We start from the raw sequence: 14,388 nt of genomic DNA on the forward strand, positions 1-14,388 counted from the left end.
AGCGGGCAGGGGGCGGGGCCCCGCCGCCCGGCCCCGCCCATCCATTTGCATCTTGTCACCGCGGCCCCCCCTCCCCTCCCCGCCACCCGCGCTACGCGCCTGCTAATGGCCAGCGGCGCTGGGAGACGCCCCCCTCATTAGCATCGCCCCGCCTCCCCGGAGCAGGGCGGGGCGGGGTGAGGAAAGTTGCAAGGGGCGAGCGGGCGCTCGGTAGCGGGGAGGCTGTTATCAGTGCAAACACCGTCAGCGCCTTGGGCATCAGTCACCCAACAGCTTCATTAGCTGGGGCCCGGGGCCCGGCTCTGCAAGTGCACACACAGAGAGAGAGTTCTGCAAGTGCACACACACACACACCTCTGCAAGTTCACACATCTCTGCAAGTGCACACACACACACACACACACCCAGCTCTGCAAGTGCACACACGCACACACACTGGGGGCACGGCTCTGCGAGTGCACACACACACACACACACCTCTGCAAGTTCACACATCTCTGCAAGTGCACACACACACACACACACCCCTCTGCAAGTGCACACACACAGAGAGAGCTCTGCAAGTGCACACACACACACACCCCTCTGCAAGTGCGCACACACACACACACACACACCCAGCTCTGCAAGTGCACACACAGAGAGAGAGCTCTGCAAGTGCACACACACACACACACACCCCTCTGCAAGTTCACACATCTCTGCAAGTGCACACACACACCCCTCTGCAAGTGCGCACACACACACACACACAGCTCTGCAAGTGCACACATCTCTGCAAGTGCACACACACACACACACACCCCTCTGCAAGTGCACACACACACACACACACACACACCCCTCTGCAAGTTCACACATCTCTGCAAGTGCACACACACACACACACCCTGAAAGTGCGCACACACACACACAGCTCTGCAAGTGCGCACACACGCACACACTGGAGGCACGGCTCTGCAAGTGCACACACACATACACATACACACACCTCTGCAAGTGCACACACACACACACAGGCATGGCCCCTGGTGCTATCCTTGTTTCTTAACTCCCCCCAGCAATTAGCCAAGGGGTGAATAGCTACAGGGAGTTAATAAACACGCTCCCTCCAACCTCCCCCCACCCCACCGCCAACAACAAAAAGACCCTTCACGTGTAAAGCCAAAACACACACCCTACTCTAGGTCTCCGATCTCCTCTCCAGTAATAGTTGCCGGAAAATGCCCTTAGCTCGCGGTGTGTCATAGGCACAACCGACCCCTCCCCGCCAAAATATACTCGGCCAATGCAGCTGAGTATTTAACAAAACTCGGGCTGCCCGGGTTAGATTCACCCCCAGGAGCAGGCTGTTGCCAGGATCGGGCTCAACACACGGGGGGGCAAAACGATCTTTCAAGGGGACCCTGCCCCCCCGCCCCCCCCCCCCCCCCAATAAAACCTGCTCTCCACATGTGCCCGTTTAAAAGCCGTCCCCCCAGGGGTAGCTCGCACTCTGGTGAATCGGGTTTATTTCCCGTCTATAGCAGCAGAGTCATTAGCGAGAGGTATCCAGCCCCCCTCCAAACCAGCCATCCCCTGCCTCGTGCAAAACACAACTCCGGAGGTGAACAGCATCGATTGGCCACCGAGACCCCCAGCGTGCCCCTGGTGAAGCGTAGTGAACGGGCAGGCACAGCTACCCCGTCCCACAGGGCGTCTACATGCAAAGTCCGGCGCGACGCGGAACAGACACGGGAGTTTTCTCCCGCAGTCAGTAGCTCAGGTGTCTTTAGCTAAAACATATTCAGGAGAGTCCACGTCCCTCCATCTCCGCGGGGCGAGGGGTCTCTAGAGGTGCCGGGATGAGCCGGCCCTGCGGGGGCTGTTCCGGTTGTTATTCCGTGTGCAGTGGGAACAGGGGGGCGTTGGCCCTTAACACGGCCCCAGGACCAGGGCCGTCCTTAGGCGTAGGCGGCTGTGTAGGGCACCCAGCAATTTGGGGCACCACCCTCGCTGGCTGCAGCACGGACACCTCTCGGGCCCTCCCCACGCTGGGCCGGGGGGGGCTTCTCTCCGACCCCCTGCCCCTCCTCTCCACCCACCCATTCCTCAGCCGGGGGCCAGGAGCGAAAGTTTGCATGCGAGTGAGCAGGGAGGCACCAGGCAAGGCTGGGAACAGAGCGGGGGGGGGGGATACCCGGAGGCTGGGAAGAGAGGGGGAGCGGAGCTCGGGGGTGGGGTAGAGCTGGGCATGGGACTTCGGGGAGCGGGGGTGGAGGATGAACCGAGCTGGGGGAAGCTGGGCCAGGCGGGGGGGGTGCAGGCAAGGCTGGGAACACAGCGGGGGGGATACCCGGAAGCTGGGAAGGGGGGGGAGGCCGAGCTAGGGCGGGGGTAGAACTGGGCACGGGACTTCGGGGGGTGGGGGGTGGAGGAGGAACCGGTCTGGGGATGGCTGGGGGGAGCCGGGCTGGGAAGGGAAAAGAGGGGGGGGATGTCTTTGTCTGGCTCAGTGAGCGAGCAGCGAACACGCCTAGGGCCTCCTGGGGGGGCAGGCTGGTGGCCCCGTGGGAGAGCAGCTGTTCCGAGCAGCCCCACATTGTATCTGCCCCTCTTCCCCCTTCTGCCCACGTGCCCTGCCCCGGCAACTCCCTGCAATCTCTCTCCTAGTCCCCTTGTCACTCCGCCCCCCTCTGCTCTGAAGTTGAAGCCCAGACCCCGAGGATCCCCTTTGGACCCTCACCTTTTCCTCTCCTCCCTTCCCCAGCAGGGAGGGAGCTGCAGCGGGCTGGGTGGAGGGAGAGGCGCACACACAACCAGGCTGCGGAGGAGGGACAGTTAAAGGAAAATAAAAGGTGGCGTTTGCTTTTCCTGCCCATGCACAATATGCCAGTGTCAACAGGAGGAAACTGACACTCAAACAATGGGAGGAGGGGGTGTACCTGGAGCAGGAAAGCAGCAATCGGCTGCAGAATGCAAGGGGGGGAGCGACCTCTTAGCTGGGGAGGAAGGTGGACTCGCATTTCACAAGGCTGGAGTAGCTGAAAACTTTTAGTTAGGGAAAAGGGACATGATTTTTTTTTCATGTGGATTCAAGCATCTCCAGGGCTGTCTCTTAAGCTGGCAGCATGTTGAACCAGGGAGAGTGCTAAACAGTGCAGAGTTGAGTGGGATTTTAAAGGTCCCTTCAAGAGTGCAGCACCTTCTTCCTCAGCCATGGGAAAGACCTTTAAAAATGGCCTTCAATAATCCAAAACAAGAGCCACTGTTCAAATGAGACTTGGCTGGTTAGGGCTCCAGCCCCACTGCTGAAGCATTGTTGAAACTGCGTGCTGAGTTATACCCAGTACAATCCCACCCTCCTCTCCTTAGAGCATTCATAGAATATCAGGGTTGGAAGGGACCTCAGGAGGTATCTAGTCCAACCCCTGCTCAAAGCAGGACCAATTCCCAACTAAATCATCCCAGCCAGGGCTTTGTCAAGCCTGACCTTAAATACCTCTAAGGAAGGAGATTCCATCACCTCCCTAGGTAACCCATTCCACTGCTTAAAAATATATGGAGATATACCTATCTCATAGAACTGGAAGGAACCCTGAAAGGTCATTGAGTCCAGCCCCCTACCTTCACTAGCAGGACCAAGTACTGATTTTGCCCCAGATCCCTGGGTGGCCTTCTCAAGGATTGAGCTCACAACCCTGTGTTTAGCAGGCTAATGCACAAACCACTGAGCTAGCCCTCCCCCCAAGCATTGGTTTGATATGGGTTGGATCTGGCCCATGGCACTGCTGCACAAGCTGAAGCAGAAAGTGCACTATTCGCATTTCTGTCACACACACACACACACACACACACACACACTAACAAACTTCTCTGGGAGCACAGAAAGTGCACTATTCGCATTTCTGTCTCACACACACACACACACACACACACACACACACACACACACACTAACAAACTTCTCTGGGAGCACAGAAAGTGCACTATTCACATTTCTGTCACACGCACTCTCTCTCTCTCTCTCTAACAAACTTCTCTGGGAGCAGCACTTACAGCCCAGTTCATGGGTTGTTTGATTTGCTCCAGTGAAATTCCCCTCCCTACCCTGTCATCTTGCTGCAAAGTCCTAACCGCCCGCTCCGCTCCCCTCCTCCCCTCCCATCCCGTTTGGTTATTTGTTGGGGGCCAGAGGGTCTGCAAAGGGGGTGTGTTGTCCTGTCTTGACCTACTCAATTGTCTCGCCAACTATATGTTTATGGTTCCCAAAGAGAAACAGAGAAACACTAGCGAGCCTGGCTGTTTTATTCCCCGGCAATGTTACCCCTCATTTCTAAAGCAGGGTCACATAGCATACGCCCTGTTTGGGATCGCACAGACATAACTCCAGGGAGGCTGCAGCTCTGGGACCCAGGCATGGCACTGCCCTGCGTTTTCCAAATAAAGGATCATTGACTGCAAGTGCTACGTTGCAATTTCCCCCACTGCCTGTTTAGTTCCCTGCCCCCCCCATCCCCCTTAGCCCTTCGGCTTGGGAAAGGTGCTGCTGGAGGAAGAGCGGGGGTGTTGTGGAAGGGGGAATCTGCAGTCTTCACTCCATTTCAATCATTTCCAACGGGAAAGGTGCCTGATTCCAGATCTTTGTAGACAGAGTCAATAGATTGAAGCTGCATGTGTCTGATTCTCTAGCTCACCTGCAGTTCAATAAACACATTCATTAAAAGCCTGGTCCAAAGCCCACTGAAGTCATTTGAAAGACTCCTATTGGCTTAAATGGTGTTGGATCAGGTCCATATAGTCAAGAATATAACAGCCACACACAATAGACAGACACTCGTGTATAATATGTGTATATTGCTTCACACAATCATACCTGTGTATCAATGTGTGTGTGATATGTATATGATATTGTATGTGGGTAGACACTGTATGTATGTATGCACAAATATGTCTCAGATAATCAACAAAGCTTCCCAAATAGTTATTGCCAATGGGAGTTTTGCCTGACCCTTGGGCTTAGATGTGTATAAGCACTTACTTATTCATATTTAATATATATGCCCGATCTACTCGCATATGAATATATAAGATTTCACATACCCTGGAGTGATATTTGAATCTTCACATCAGGACACCATGTCATGCATGAGGCATCCCCTAGGGATGTAGGAAAAGAGTGAATATACACAGTCACAGGTGAGTATATATGGCATGTTTATTGTATAGGAGAGGGTAAGTCCCTGCGCTGCTCCTGCGTGACTTGTATTATATCCAGACTAAATGTCTCCACGGTGAGAGAGACTCTTTGCAATTAAAAACAATTTGCACCTGCAGCAATTGTTCCTTTCCCAGGGCAGGGACCTGCCAGAAGGAGGGATAATCACCACATCAGTGCTTCTGAATCAACGCACTGAGCTTGTTAGTTGATTTTGCCCTTCAAATCTTCTCCAGGGAACAAGGGGCTGCTTCCTCTCCTGCTCTGGGGGAGAACACACCAGCAGTGTCTGGGCACTTCACTGAGCCATTCACTACTATAGTGAAAATCACAAGTTCTTTGCGGCTCTCTCTCACACGCACTGCCTTTAGCTGCTAACCTGCTGCAATTCTCTGGCCCCATCTATGCTTAACCAGTAGATTCCGGGGGCCCCAGCTGAGTAGGGGCTGGAAGGCCACACTTCAGGATCTGTACATTTTCAAAGGTTGTAAGCAACTAATTGTTACAAGAATGAAGGAGTTAGAGGTTTGCTTGACCCCCACAGAGGGAGTGTGAAAGGAAATGTAGACCTGAAACACAGAGGGGGTGAGAAAGTCAGGATTTTACAGAAAGGGGCAGACAGCGGGGGATTGGACTTCTGCACTCCCTGAGGCCTGCCGTCGCGAACACAACTTCTTATGATTTGTATCTTAAAAAGTTCCCAATTACATTTAGACTCCCTTTCCCCAGATCAGCCAGGGCTGTGCTCTTTTGAACCCGTGTCAATTCACAGGCTGCAGAGGAATGACTCCTGATTGTGCATCCGGGTGAGAGCAGTACCATGCCTGTTGTAAGACTGGAGTGTGTTTGTGTCCTTTCCTCAGCATGGCAAATTCGCTGGGGGCTACTACACAAAATATCACTGTTTGCATGGGGGAGGCTGAGAAGGTGCATTTCATTGTCCTTTTCCTGCAGAGAGAAACTCTAGCACGTTAAGACGTCGCTTGCCTGTAATTCGAAGTTATGTGCTCTCACCGTACAATGCAACATAAAACACCCAGAGACTTGGAGCCTTGCAGTTTTCTCCCATGTGTGAGTAAACGCTACATTGCCAAAGCCTGTGTGAGCTGCACATTTGGGCTGTGGATTTTACCCAAGCAACGAGAACCAATAACTACAACGTTGTGAGAGCAAGGAAGAACAGACTGTAAAGCGGGCTGCAGGGTCTGGGGTTGGGGCTTGGATCTGGTGGTGTGGAAAGCAATATCTTTGGGGAAAGGACTTGCATAGGCAGCAGGTATTGGTCCATGCTGGAATCTTGATCCCAGGGGAAGGGATGGAAGTGTAAGGGTATGTCTACACTTAGGGCGTCCAGATGTCCTGTTTTTATAGGGACAGTCCCGCTGTTCAGTGCTGTTTCTTATATAGCTGCCTATTACCCCCTATCCCCTGTGCTGATTTTTTACACTTGCTGTCTGGTCACTCTATCTTAACTGCAATTAAAAAGCCGTGGCTGGCCCCTGCCAGCTGAACTGGGCGCGCAGGGCTTGGGCTAAGGGGCAGTTTCACTGCAATGTAGGTGTTCGGGTTTGGACTAGAGCCTGGGCTCTAGGATGTTACAAGGTGGATACTGCAATTAAACAGCCCCTTAGCCCGAGCCTTGAGAACCCGATTCAGCTGGCTCGGACCAGTCATGGGGTGTCTAATTGCGGGGTAGATATACCCAGAGGCCTGGCCCGGCTGGCTGGAGTCCTGTCTGGTTAGAGACCGAGGCCCCCAGGGAGCAGCTGGTAGTTGAAGCCCTAGGACACGGAGGCCTGGCCCAGGCTGAAGGCTGAGGCCTCTGGAGGAGCAGGAAGGTCTAGTCCTACAAGACTGGAAATAGAGACCCACAAAGAGAGATGCCCCCTACCAGGCTGAAACCGGAAGTCCCCAGGGCCCAGGATTCCAGCAGGAGCAAGGCTCCTTTTCTCTGCTGACCTGGTTTCTAGCTGGGACCAAGTCCGCCCTTGCGCCAGGGCTTGGGCTTCCAGATAAGATGCTAGGAGAGAGGATTTATCCTGTCTTCCAGCCTTGCAGGCCTCTGTTTCCTGGGAACCCCAGCTTTCAGCCAGCCACAGGGACCATCGGGCCTCTGTTTCTTCCTGCTTCACTCTAAGGGGTGAAGGCCTGGTTGGAGCCTGGGACTTCCAGGGGAGAGGAAGCGTGGTTTTGGCTAGCTAGGAGCTGGGAGAAGAAGGTGAGAACACCACTTTTTCAGTTATAGGGGATCCAAGAAGGCAAAGCTGGTGCCTTATGTCAAGGTGGGGTTTGAGGAGCGGGGCAGCTGAATGTTAACCTGATGCTTCCTCTGCATGAAAGAAGGGACAGGACTGGGTGCTTTGGGGCCGTGGTTCTCAACCAGGGGCCATGAACAGGTTTCAGGGCGGCCACCAAGCAGGGCCAGCATAAGACTCTCTGGGGACCAGGGTAGTAAGCTGAAGCCTCACTGCATGGGGCAGAAACCCAGGGCCCTGAGCCCCACCACCCGGGGCTGAAGCCGAAGCTTCAGCAACTTAGCTTTTGGGGGCCCCCTGTGGTGTGGGGCCCAGGCAATCGCCTGGCTAACTCCCCACAAATGCCAGCCGTGGCTTTTATATGCAGGAAACCAGTTATTGGTGGCACGGGGTGTGTGTGGAGTTTTTATAGCATGTTGGGGGAGCCTCAGAAAGAAAAAGGTTGAGAACCCCTGCTTTGGGGCACCCCTCATTTGTATCCCCATAGAGAATATGTTTATGAAGGAAAAGAAAGCCACCTGGCTCCGGCTTAGATCCAAGGAGCGTCTACCTGAGGCATAAACCAGCTATCAAACCAGACCACCCTGGTGGTGACAACGCCGCTTGGCTGCTCCCGTTCCCATGGCACCAGTAAAAGTCACCCGCTTTCCATGCATTTCCCGATGGTTTATCGACTCTTCTCTTGGTTCTCTCAATGAGAAACTCAAGATTTTTCATTACTGGTGATTGACAAGATTTTTTTGGGGGGGGTTAATCTGCCCCCCCCCCCGCTCGGTTTAGAAAGCAGGTGTTGGAGGGCAGGGGTGTTGGGCACCATCTGTCTTGTTAGGAATGAGGCAGGGGTCAGGGTGACAGGGCCTGGGCCTCTCTGCCTGAGAATGGGATGGAAGTGGAGGGTGGTTAGGGTCTGTCCTGTGGGGAATGTGCATTAGGATCCCACCTTTGTCCTGGGTGTTGCAACGCAGCCATACCATGTATGTCAGGTGATGTCACAGATAGGAGCTCCCCAGCCCCGAATGCGACAATGTTCAGGGTTGAGAAGCGGATTAAAGTGAATGAGTTTGGGCCTGGGTGATTGGAGCTGCAGTTATGGGGGGCGTCTAGGCAGCGGGGGGAGTCCATCTGCTCCTGAATGGAGGGGAGGCAGCCTAGCTTGGGGGTTAACTAGTCTGGCTCTGAATTGAGCGGTGGGCTTTTAGGAGCTGTCTGCCTGCCTTGCATGGATGAGCTGGGGACGGTTACAGGGTCTGTCTGCCTGGCCCTGTAGGCGGAGGAAGGGGAGGTTATATGGTCTGCCTGGGGGCCAACGTGGGATCCTGTATTACAGATCTTACTGCGAGGGCTTAAACCTGCCCCTGGCCCTCAGATGGGGCAGGGGGATTCTGGCATCTAATTGCAATGGGATAAGCACCCCCACCCGGCAAATCCTGTGCAGTGAAAGAGAGAGACGCAGTGGCCACTCCCCCGGGCCCTGCTCTCCATCCCAAAGCAGAGGCCAGGGCCGCAAGCCCAGGGCCCCCTGAGAGAGGGGAGGGGACAGCCACCAAATGGAGGGCTTGTCACTTCCTTCTGGTACACGGCAGGAGGGACTCCGTTTATACCAGGGTAATGCTGGGTTTACTGAGAGGAGCGTCACCTCTTTAGCCTCAACCTTTCCCAAATAATAGTACTCACCCAGAGAACAGGTTTATTATCTGAATCCCCCCCCAGCTCATTTCAACCAGAGGATCTCAACCTTTCCAGACTACCCCTTTCAGGAGTCTGATTTGTCTCACGTACCCCCACGTTACACTTCACTTAAACACGACTCACTTACAAAATCAGACAAAAGTGTCACAGCCACACGAGTACTGAGAAATTGCTGACTCTCCCTTCTACCACACAATAATCAAATAAATGAATTGGAATATAAAGACTGTACTCACATTTCAGTGTAGAGCAGTACGAACAGGTCATGGTATGAACTTTTAGTTTGTCCTCACTTCGCTAGTGCTTTTTATGTAGCCTGTTGTAAAACTAGGCAAATGTCTAGATGAGTTGATGTACTGCCTGGGAGCCCCCTGTGCACCCCCAGGTTGAGAACTACTGATTTATACTATAGAGAAGCTCCTGTGTTAAGCAGGTGGGGAGCAGGTTCGGGCTCCCCTGCTCGAGGAAGGCCAGGTGTCTTTTATTTGGAATGAAACATTCAGCAAATCACTGCATTGCTCGCAGCTTTTCCCAGAGGCTGCTGTGTGCTAAGATCTGTGTTTGCTTCTGCTTTCAAGGGACTGTGGGGGGCTGCCTCTTCGGGGAATCTCCTTGCAGGGAGGCCCTTATCTTTTGGCTGTTGCCAAAAAAACACCCAACCACCAGCCCAGCCCCAGTTGGGTAGTTCATGTGCTGCAGGGATCCTGGAAGCAGGAATTTACACAGTTTCGCTGGATGAATTAATGCAGCAAAGGGGGTGGGGTGGGGGGGGGTCAGCGGTTCCTTTTGGGCTCCTCCCTCGACCCACTCGGCGGAGCGCTAGTTTTCTTTCAGGCTGGTCAACCCCCCCCCCCCCCCCCCCAGTGCTAGAACAATGTTTTAGGGGGGGGGAGGTGCTGAGATCTATTGAACCAAACTGCAAACCCTGCATATAATGGAAACCACTTCTCGTCCGGGGGGTGCAGCAGCCCCCCAGCGCCTGTGCCCCTCCCCGCAGTTGCTGATGAGATGGGGGGGGGGGGCTTCAATTGGGACACAAGCTAAGAACGGGGGGGGAGGCGCATCGCGGGGTGGTGGGGCTGGTTTTTATGATGTCAATATTCCTGATAAAATCTCCCCCAGCCCCCGGTCCGGAGCCCGTGGGGAGCGAGGGAGCCGGGCCCCCGTCCCATCCCGGCTGCCTGGGAATCCAGGCGGCGTTTTCCACCCGCTCCCTGCCCGGGCACCAGGACACGGAGCAGGCTCCACCCCAGCAGGTGCTGCCCAGCTCAGGGGCTGTCCGGGGAAGGGGCGTCCCCAAGCCCCGGCTCGCCCCAGCGCGGCCTCGAACCTGCGGCTCGGGGGGCGAACCCTGGGCCCGCCGCCTGGCCCCAGCCGGGCCGGGCTGTGTGGAACCGCGGGGCCCTCTAGCGGGCGGCGGGGGGAAGGGCAGCGTTACCCCTCGGCCCTCTGCTGCTGAGAGGGGTCTCGCCCCAGCCTCAGCCGCCCGCTTCCAGCAGCTCGGGGCTGCCGCTCCCCAGACCTCGGGGGTTGATGGCCCCCGGGCCCAGCCCGAGCTGGCTCCCGGCAGGAATGACAGCCTGGCCTGCGAGGGGCCCAGGGACTTCACCGGACATCAGCCGTGGTGATGGAGGGGGCGGCTGCTCCGCGGCTCGCATCCCATTGCTAGCGGGGGAGGGCTCAGCCTTGCCCTCCGCATCTCCCAGAGCCTCTTCTCCCTCCCTCCCCAGGGCCTCCCATGCCTGCCCCTGCCCCTGCCCCTGCCCGGCTCTCTGCGAATGGCATTCCCGAGCCAGCTGCCCAAGGACCAGCTGAAGGTCCAAAGTAAAAGGGGGAGCAAATAAAATCGTGCCCTCAGTTAGACACGCAGGGCTTGAGTTGTTCCCCCACTGACACCAGGGGCGGCTTCCCCGTTGACAGCAATGGGAGCAGAATTCTGCCAATCCAGGACATGCCATCGAGCCAGTGAAGCCGGAATCCCGCTCTCTGGTGTCAGTTGGGCTTGGCTGATGAACGCTGAGAAAGAAAAACAGTTGCCAGGGGTCATTTCACTTGGGCCACCTCCCTTGAAGTCCTCACCAGAAAAGCGCCTCATCTTCAGGGCTCTGCCTTGCAGGGGGTGTAAATTCAACATTCCCATTTGGGCCCATCGGGCCAGATCTACTTCTGCTGAAGCCAGGGGCGACAGAGTCAGGCCCCTCATCTTTATTATAGGGTTTTAAATGATTTGAAGTAGAATCGTGTGTGTGTGGTATGGGGGTATTGACGGATAAGTACACAGTAAATACCTGAGTTGAATGCACAAACTAGTATGCAAGGTTCAGCTGTGGTATTATTATATACAGACAGGGAATTTGGGATTAGACAGGGGCTTGGGGTGGTATCCTTACACACAGGTGTAGCTTTGTGAATGTATTGCAGCGCGGTTTGGACGGTAACAGGCCAAGTACATTGTTACTAATAAAACAACAACAGACTTAACTAATGGTCACTTGTTTGTATTCATTTCTTGCATGTTACAAGCAACTGCAAAGCATCAGGAACCCTGTTCTTTAGTTTTAGTAACAGATTATCTTTTCAAAAGACCCCACTGCTAGATGTATCCATGCCACAACAATCTGCAAATCCCTTGCGGAAAACAAAAATAAAGAGAACGAGATGAAATAGGCTTCCATTGTCCATTGCTGGAAATGACACCCAAGCTAGAGGTAAGAAGTATCATTCCCATCCCATCAAGTCCTCTGACATGATGAGTACGAATCACATACTTAAGATCAGCTTGCATTTATTCTAGTGGGAACTAGCATTACCATCACTGTATAGCACACAAAACTGTGCTAGGATCTTTACAGACATATAGGCCCTGATTCAGCAAAGCACATAAGCACATACTTAACTCCCAGGGACTGCAATGAGATTGAATAGTGCTTTGCTGAAGAGAGAGTGAGTGATTTGTTGAATCAGGGATATAAAGAGGAAAATTTCCAAGAAGTGACTGAGGCCCTTAGAAGCCTGCATCTCATTGAACATCAATGTGATTTAGGTTCCTAAATCCCGTAGGCAGTTTTGAAAGTTTCCCCCCCAAACCACAGGTCCCCGCCTCAAAGAGTTTACAATCTGAATGGATAACAATCCCTACAAGAGGTGAGGGGACATGATACAACATACAGAGAGTGACTGACTATTTCAAGCCGGCACCAGGATCCTTATACAAATTCTGATGCTCATCTTGGAGCATCCCAAAGTGCTTTACTAATTCCTCTGGCACCGAAATGCAGCCACTCCTGGGGTGAAATGAAGCAACAGTTTAACAGCACACAGCAACAATACTCAAGAATTGAGCCCAGCTGGATTTTGGCCACTAGGCTTGTTAAAAATTCGCAGTCTTTCATGACATCACATAGTTATGAACAAGTCTTCAGCTTTATGCTTCCTCCAAAAGAAATGTTCCAAGAGAAATGCCTTAGAAAATATGAATCAAAATGGCTCCTCTAACATCCTTTTGGGATGGAATAGCTGTCGATCTGATGCAGTGTGAATGGGAAAATTTGGTTGGTTGGTTTTTATCACTACCAACATGTTTCAAATACTTACACTGCTGTTGCTGCTGTTCCCAACGGGCTGTTAATCATCAGTTGCAGGGTTAATATTTTGGGGATTATTTCTTCAAATTATTCTGTAAAGAAAGAAAAAATTAAACACAAAAATCTCTGTTAAAATAACACTGCAGTGTGACAAAATCAAAGACGACCTTCCATTCTGCCCCATTGTCACCAAGGGATAGAACAGGGGTAGGCAACCTAAGACACATGTGCTGAAGGCGGCACGCAAGCTGATTTTCAGTGGCACTCGCACTGCCCGGGTCCTGGCCACCGGTGTGTGTGTGTGTGTGTGGGGAGGGGGCTCTGCATTTTAATTTAATTTTAAATGAAGCTTCTTAAACATTTTTAAAACCTTATTGACTTTACATACAACAATAGTTTAGTTCTATATTATAGACTTATAGAAAGAGACCTTCTACAAATGTTAAAATGTATGACTGGCACATGAAACCTTAAATTAGAGTGAATAAATGAAGCCTCGGCACACCACTTCTGCTGACCCCAGGTATATAGCAGGGACTGTCTTTTCAGTCTGTGTTTGTGCAGCACCTGGCCCAATGGAGTTCTAAGCCATGACTGGGGCTCCTAGGTGCACATTAATTATTATTGATAATAATTGGTTGTTAGCTCACCCAGCCCTGGCGGGATGGATTGGGTGGTGCTCAGTGCTTGCACAGGGTCCTGCATGATGCAGGACTGGAGCCTTTGGTGCAAATCCAGCTACCAGATCCGCAAGGGGCTTCTGCGTGGTGCAGGGCCCTGCAAATCCAATTCAAGGATCTCGGTCTCTCTCTCTACTTACACATTGTTTAATGCAGCAGGCACAAAGTAAGATGGTTCAGAGACGATCTGATCTCTATTCATTAGAGCAATGGTCCCAGAACATACGAGCAGCGCACTAACCAGACAGTCAGTTGTTCCCTGGCAAATGAAAATAAAATATGCCCAACCTCAGAATTCATTGTTTTCACAATATGTTGGGATGATTTCCCCCCCATCTCAGAGTTGGGTCAGGTGTTGATAACACCTTTACAACAGGAGAGGTTACTCACCTGTCCGCTAACTTGAGTTCTTCGAGATGGTGCTCCACTGTAGGAGGCATGCACACCTGTGCACTCTCAAATGGAGATTGTAAAGCAGTGTCCACTGGCCCAGGCTGCAAGGTGGTCTGGTCTAGTGGTCACAGCTGGGCAGAGGTCTGTACACGAGGGACGGGAGTCACCGGGCAGGAGTTAGAGGAATCACAAGGCCAGGTCCCGTAAACAAGAGTCAGGGTCAGAGACCAGAGATCAGGAGATAAGGCAAAATCTGACATTGCAGCAATCCAAAGTCTGTATGGTCCCCCAGACAGCTTCCTGGGCAACCCCTGGATTTAAGTAGGGGCACTTGGCCAATCAGACTATCAGAGGGCCGCAGGGTAGTGTCACTCGGGGTCCCTTGGATGATATTTCCTGTGGCGCCTACTTGCTACACTGCTCCCTGGCTGCGCCTCTGCATGGCCTCCTGGTGGCATTGTGAGAATATCAGCCACCCCAGGCTCTAGTCCCCGGGTCCTTACACACACCGGCACAGAGCAACTCCTCGGGCTCCGCTAGGAGGGCATATATGGAGGATCAGACCTGCCATCACTCAATTCCTTTTCAAC

General features: G+C 53.2%; 1 long non-coding RNA gene across 1 annotated transcript; it reads right to left on the reverse strand.

Annotated features, from left to right (window-relative positions):
- Nucleotides 1-4,537: 4,537 nt before the first annotated feature.
- Nucleotides 4,538-9,515, reverse strand: LOC135973209 (uncharacterized). Its single transcript, XR_010589948.1, has 3 exons — nt 9,378-9,515; nt 5,083-5,139; nt 4,538-4,676 (listed from the first exon to the last, which is right to left on the reverse strand). It is a non-coding gene; the product is annotated as an uncharacterized LOC135973209 (long non-coding RNA).
- Nucleotides 9,516-14,388: the final 4,873 nt, after the last annotated feature.

This window comes from Chrysemys picta, chromosome 8, assembly GCF_011386835.1.
Source record: "Chrysemys picta bellii isolate R12L10 chromosome 8, ASM1138683v2, whole genome shotgun sequence".
Classification (NCBI taxonomy): domain Eukaryota; kingdom Metazoa; phylum Chordata; order Testudines; family Emydidae; genus Chrysemys; species Chrysemys picta.